Raw genomic sequence first — 6,885 nt, 5'->3', positions numbered from 1 at the left:
AAAAAAAAAAAAAAAAAACGAAAAAAAAAAAAAAAAAAACTTCTTGTAAAAACCCCCCAACCAAGGCTCGGCCCATGGCGCGCCCTTTGTGTCTCCGATGTAGACGTGCCCTAAAAGTGTGTCCGTATAAGCTTCCCCTTCCCAGTGTAGGGAACCCCCTTTGCCCACTTAAAATCTCCCCCGGGGGGGACTGCAAAAAACTCGGGTTTTTCCTGAAAAACAAAAACATACTCTTTTCTAGGGTTTTTTTCTTTTTTTTCTTCCTTACTCCCTTCTTAAGGCAAATAATTTCTACAAAAACTTTCTTTTTCTTTTCCAAACTCAAAAAATATGCTTTAAAACACCCTTCTTGAAGAAAAGAGTATGAAAAAATTTTAATAATTAATAATAAGAAAAAAAGGGAAGAAGAAGAAAAGGGGGGAAACCCGGTGAGAAAAAAAGGGGGAGGGGGGATGCTTAAAATACTTACGCAAGCAATGGGGTTCCAGAGCCACGTCAGGGGCCATAAACTTTTTCCGCCGTGCAAGTGTAATTCCCGTCTTTCTTCACGTGAACGGGGGTTTAATGTTTCATTTTTTCCTTTGCAAAGGATTGCGTGGGTCCCCTTTAAAAAAAAAGGGGGGTTTAAAAAAAATCAATTAATCCAAAAAAAGGGTTTAAAAAATTATTTTTAAATTCATCTAAGGTAGGCTGCCAAGCCCCCCCCCCCCCCCAATAAAAAAAAGCCCTTAAAAACATTTTTTATCCTGGTTTATTACACAAATTTTATTTTTTCAAAACTCATTACTTTTTTCCTTTTTAAAATTTTAAACTTGAGTCATTAGTTATTCATTTTTTCAAAATCATTTGCAATTTCTTCCTGCTTGCTTTAGTCATATCTATCAAAAAACTTATAATAAAACAAAAAGTATATAGAAAACCCGTTTTAAATAGTATGGAAAAGGGCCCCGTCTTATTACAATAATAACAAAAATTATATAAAAATTTTAAGATATTTCTTTAAATTTATGTTTTTTTGGAAAAAGGCAAAAATGTTTTAAAAAATTTTCCCTTTATATGTATTCTTAAAAACAAAAAAACAACAATAACCCCCTTTCCCCTGAAAATATGTGCAAAAAAAAAAAAAAAAAAAAAAAAAAAAAAAAAAAATAAAAAAATATTATAATATATATTATATTATTAAAAATATATATATAATTTTAAAATATATTAATATATTTTATTGTGCAAAAATTTTTTTTTCAAAATTACATGGTATTTGAAAGGGGATAAAACCCCTTTTTTTTTTTTTTTCCTTTTTTTCCCTTTTTGGGTTTGGCCCAAACTACTGCAGGCCTTTTTAAACATACCTCTACCCAAAAATAAACCCCTTTTTCTTTCCCGGTGAACTTTGGCCCTTTGGGGCAAACCGGGTTACAAACAATGGTAACGCTAAACCCTTTTCCCCATCTTTTTCCACTCAAGGGGGTTTTCCGGAAAATGGGCCATTCTGGGCCGGGGAGAAAAAAACATAACTTAATTTAAAAAAAAACATTCTTTTCATCTATTCATGAAATTCATATAAAAACAGAATACCAAAAATTTTCCCAAACAAAATTTACATCACCCAGTACTTTTAGCTGAGCAGTAGGTAAGCTGAGCCCAAAAAGGGGTTTCTTGCTTTGCATGGTACAAAGCTTTTTCTTTTAATTTAACTCCTTTAAACTTTAACCCTACTATCCTGTTAAAAAAACAATAAAAGGGGGCCCAAATTGAAAAAGAGCAAATACAGAGTGAATTTTTTTTTCCCAAATATGATTTAAACATTACAAAAGTTATTGAAAAAAAGAAAAAATACAAAAATTAGTTGCTTAAAAAAATTTTATTAAAAATTTTCAACAAAAGGTTTTAAAAATGGCACCTGACAAAACTAATCAAAAAAGTTAAAAAAGCAATGCACAGGAAAAAAGTGAGACACCAATTTTTTTAGCTAATCTTAGGGAAAACTTTAAAAACCCTTTTCAGCCAAAACTTTAAAAACATCAAACCCCACAGAGGGCCACAATTTACAAAATCTCATATCGTGGCCCGATCATCAGCCGACAGCTCTTCTAATTCAGGGGGTTTGAAAATTTCCCCATTTCCAAAACCCCCGTCCAAAATCAGGAATACCAAAAGGGCCCCCCACCCCCCAAAATCAGATCGAGTCCTTTTGGCAAAAGAATGAAGGGGGATCGGATCGTGAAAAATTGGTTTTGCTGCAAGAAAACAAAATTTGTAGATACCGTTTATTTTTTTTCTCCTAAAGCTGTCCCCCGCAGATTTCATTTAAAAACTGGTCCACCTCAATTATCTATGGTATATTACCAAAACTAAATTTCAAATCTAAAATACGGTTATACCAAAAACCTTAATTTTTTAGTTGTTTCTTTCCACAAAACTTCAACTGCTGAAAAACTTTTCCTTTTGGGTAACCCAATGAAAAACTGTTTTTCTATGGGAAACCCCGTTGTTCTTGGGCCCCTATATAATACCAGTCTGAAGGTTCTTTTTTGGCAAATTCAAACTTGTTGTAATTTTCCCCTGCGAGCACCTCTTGGAAGGTTTTCCCTTGGGGTCTTGTCCCGTTGTATGAGGAACAGGCCCAAATAATAATAAAAATAAAAAAAAAATTCCCCAACTTAGGGCCCTAACCCCTTTTCATTTAATAAGTTCCCCTTCTCCTAAAAGCTTCAAACCTTTTTTTCCCCTTTTTAAAGCGCCCGAGCAAAAAGGTCCCCCTTTTTGGATAAAATTTTTTAAAAAGGAAATAAAAAAAATTTTTTTTTTCCCAAAAACCTTAAATTTTTTGGAAAAAAAAAGAAGGCAATTTTTTTTTGGGGGAAAAATCGGAAGGTTTAGGTTTTAAAAAAGGAAAACCCATGGAGACCCGGAAAGGCCCGGGGTTTTTTTTTAAGAAAAAAAAAAAAAATAAAATTAAAAAACCTCCCTTTGTTTTAAAAGCCCCCCGTTAAAGGGGAAAAATTTTTTTAAAGAAAAGGGGTTTTTTAAAAAAAGGAAACAAAAGGAAATTTTTTTAAACCCAAGGGCCCGGGAAAGTTTGGGAAGGGGAATTTTTGGGGAGTGAAAAGGGAAAAGAAATTTTCAAGGGGAAAATGGAAAAAGAAAATTTAAACGTTGAGAAAATAAATTTTTCTAAATAATTTTTAAAAAAAGGAAATAAATTTTTAAACTTAAGGGGGAACCCCGACAAAAGGGGGGAAAATTTGAGAGGAATAAAGCTAAAAATGGGAGGGAACCCGGGGGGCCCTTTAGTTGAATTAAGGAAAAAAGAAAATCCGGAAAAAGGGTCAAAATAAAAGAAAGGGGGGCCCCCAAATTGGGGAAAAGTGTTTCCCCAATAATGAACGGAAGAATTATTGAAGGAAAAAAATTTTCAAAGAAATTTGAATTTTTTTCCACTTAAAAAAGGAAATAATCAATTGAAAAAAAAGGGAAAAAGCTGGGGGAAAAACAAAAAAAAAATTTTCCCAAAAAATTTTCCCCCTTTGTTTTAATGGTTGCCGTAAGAAAAGAAGGGGGTTTGGAAAAAAGAAAACCAGTGGGGGAGGATTCCCCGGTTTAAGGGAAAAATGAAATCAAAATTTTTTCCCACTTTTTTTTTTGCAAAAAAAAAACCCCAAAATAAAATTAAAATTCCCGGGTTAAAAAAACCCGGGGGGAAAAAAATTAAAACCCCAAATAAGATTATAAACATACAATAATTTGACCTGCTATAACAAATGCCAAGGTTCAAAAAGTCGCTTTCTTGTTATCCTTACAATAATCTTCATTTTTTAAATCCAAAGGAATAAAACCTAGGAAAGTAAACTAATGAAAATTAAAAAAAAATATCCAAAATAATAAATCTTACTTTTTGGGGTTTTTGATAATAAAGGTTCCTCCTGCATGAAAACCCCTTGGATCTGCGAGAGGATCGATCTTCTTCGAAAACCATTTCGCATTCTCAAGGTTTCCCTTAAACCACTCATTGTTGGAGGGGGAAAACCCACGCTAATGAAAATAAAATTGTAAAATTTGACTGTTTTTTTAATGGATTTTAAAATTTTTGGTTCTTTTTATGTAAAAATCCATGAAAATAAAAAAAAACAATTTGATGATAAAAGAAACGATATGTTCTTCAATGTGATGGCTAAAAGGAAATAGTGTGTAAAACACATGGACTGTATGTATATATGCATGCAAATATGTATTTTATATATTTTCATGTGTAACCATTTCAGTTTGTATCATTTAAACAGGAGCGGAAAGTACATACCAAGGCAATAACTGACACATAATTTGATAACCCCTCTTGGGGAAAGGTCAAACATTTTCCTTGGGCTGTGTAAAAATTTTTTGGGACCTTTTGGAATCTTCCTGGGGTCATCCCCTAAATGCCGTACTCGTGGTTTTCTCCACTGTTTCATCAAGACTTTTTCGGGTTTGGTCTGGGGAACCTAAAAGGGTACAGAAAAGTATCTTGTCCATCTACCATCAAGACCCTTTCCCTTTGTATTATCTGAGTACCAAGGTTATGTAACAGGGGAAAAAAAAAAAAGGGAATGAAAAATTCCTCATTGATGTCATGATTTTATTGTATAAAAAACATAGGAAAAGACAATGAAATACAAAATCTTTCAATTTTAATCATATATTAAAAAATAAATAAAAAAATAAATATTCCTTATTTCACACATTCCTTATCAATCTGAACCTCCAAAAAACATTAAATAAGCCAGAAAATTTCTATCGGGACCAGATCCTTGGTTTGGGGGTAGCTTCCATCATGTCTTGGAAGGAGGTCCATCACCTTCTTTTTTCCCCAAATTTTGGGTGCTTCGGGTACCGAGGTGTCCACTGTCGTGCAGGGGGTCGTTTTCGGGAACCCTTAGGAACCAGCTTTTCCCTTGTTACTCAAACTTACTAGACCCGGGCCCTTAAACCATAACCTAGAAAGGGTAATACACAAAGCTACCCTTCCCCATTACAAAACCATCTTTGAAAAAAAAACAGATAAAAAATATGTACTGACAGTGGTATACAGAATACAATAAAGATCCATAAAACCCTACCATCCCGGGGGCCCGGGCTGCTCTCTGGTTTTCATGGGAACAAATAAAATTTGTAGCGGGATGTTTGTATGAAAACCCATTTTTTGGACACTGCTTCCCCCTTTTCATGGGTTGGAGGGGGGGGTTTTTTGGGGTTTTTGGGGGGTTTTGGGGGCTGTTTTTTTTTTTTTTTTTTCCCCTCCCCCTTCCGACACAATTAAAATCCTAAAGGACATAACTCTAAAAAAAGAGATTGCTTTATCTTCAACAAAAAGAGATATTTTTTGGGGATTTCCCGTCGTGCAAGCGCAGAGTGGAATTCTCAAACTCTACTGTAATCACAGTTCAGAATTAGTTACTACATTGAAAGGGGCTGTGCCTCCTGCAACCAGCCACCTGCAACCCCTCTCCTGGAAAAAAAAGAATCCCCACATATTACAGGAGGAGGAGCTCACACAGTCGCTTGGGGCCTCCCAATGTCTCAGCATTATACTCGACTGGAACTCTTGTAAAACTAGTCGAAAGACATCACATTACTTTGCTGTGTATATATCCTCAAAATTTTTTAAACTATGACTTTACTGCTTTTTTTTCAATGTTTAAATTTATCATATTTACCCCTTTCCCCCAAAGAGAAGTATATTTGTCATTTGGTAAATCTTTTTTATTATCAATCTATTACTTCAATATGTGTAAAACAAAACACAAAACACACACACAAACACACACAAAAACCACACCAAAACACACGCCACACAAACCAAAAACACACACACACACACACCCCCACACACCTCCCCCCCCCAGCTCCCTAAAAAAACACACCAAAAAGGGAGCACCCTCCCCCCCCCCCCCAAACTCCCACTCCCACTCTCTCTCATGCCATGACTTGCTGCACGCATGCGAGCTCGTCACACGCGCGCGCACACACACTACACCACACCATAAACACACCACACACACACACAAAACACCACACCCCAAACACACAACACACACACAACAAAACCACACACACACACACACACACACATACACTTATTTTATCTTATAATTAACAATATCCCTATTCCAATACCTTTTAGGTATTCATAAATTAAACATAACTATGATGCATACAACTACTGGTGTAGGAATCTGAAGGCATAATTCTTATCCTTTAAAAGGATTATGTTATCTTTCCTTCTGCAGTTCAGTTGTAAGAGATAACTTGGACTAAGGAACAGGTAGGCCTATCTGAAATCCTAAGTTTTTCCTGCATTTAAGTCAAATTTGCAGGGTACTGACATTTTGCAAAAGTACGTACAAAATGATAAGGAGGAGTATTTGCTTTTGAAAAGTTTAGTTTCAACAGATCTGTCTGTAAGTCTCCTTACTGCTTGTGACTCTCTCCACATTTACTCCGAGTTCAGCATTCCAAACATATTGGAAAAAAACGTTTGAAAAACTTTTAAAATTTTTGGATTACGTACTTTTAGAACTTGTGCTTCCCTTAATAATAATTTTAAACCTTCCTGTTTGCATCCTTTTTACATTTTTTACATATAATGATACAGGTTTATATTAGAAACAAAAATTCCCGAAAGTGCACCCTTAAAGAGATATTTCTCACCGTGCCAATACTAAAAGGAACCCCTTCAGAAAAAAGAAGGTTTTTTACCTCCAAACCCCCCCAAAAGAAAAACCTAAAGCAAACCCCCAAAATCCAAAATTTCCCTTTTTTTTTAATTTAACCCCGAAGGGGGGGGGGGGGGGGGGCCCCCCTTTCCCCCCTTTTCCCCCCCCCGGCCCCAAAAAAATTTAGCGTGGGGAC

At 35.2% G+C, this 6,885-nt stretch overlaps 1 protein-coding gene across 2 annotated transcripts in view; it reads left to right on the top strand.

Moving 5' to 3' along the window:
* LOC119578144 overlaps positions 1–6,885 on the top strand; it is a 38,432-nt gene that overhangs the window by 28,180 nt on the left and 3,367 nt on the right. The gene's annotated exons all lie outside the window — the stretch shown is intronic.

The sequence above is a fragment of the Penaeus monodon genome, chromosome 10, assembly GCF_015228065.2.
Source record: "Penaeus monodon isolate SGIC_2016 chromosome 10, NSTDA_Pmon_1, whole genome shotgun sequence".
NCBI lineage: Eukaryota > Metazoa > Arthropoda > Malacostraca > Decapoda > Penaeidae > Penaeus > Penaeus monodon.
The sequence above is the reverse complement of the archived record's forward strand: the minus strand, read 5'-3'. Positions and strand labels throughout refer to the sequence as shown.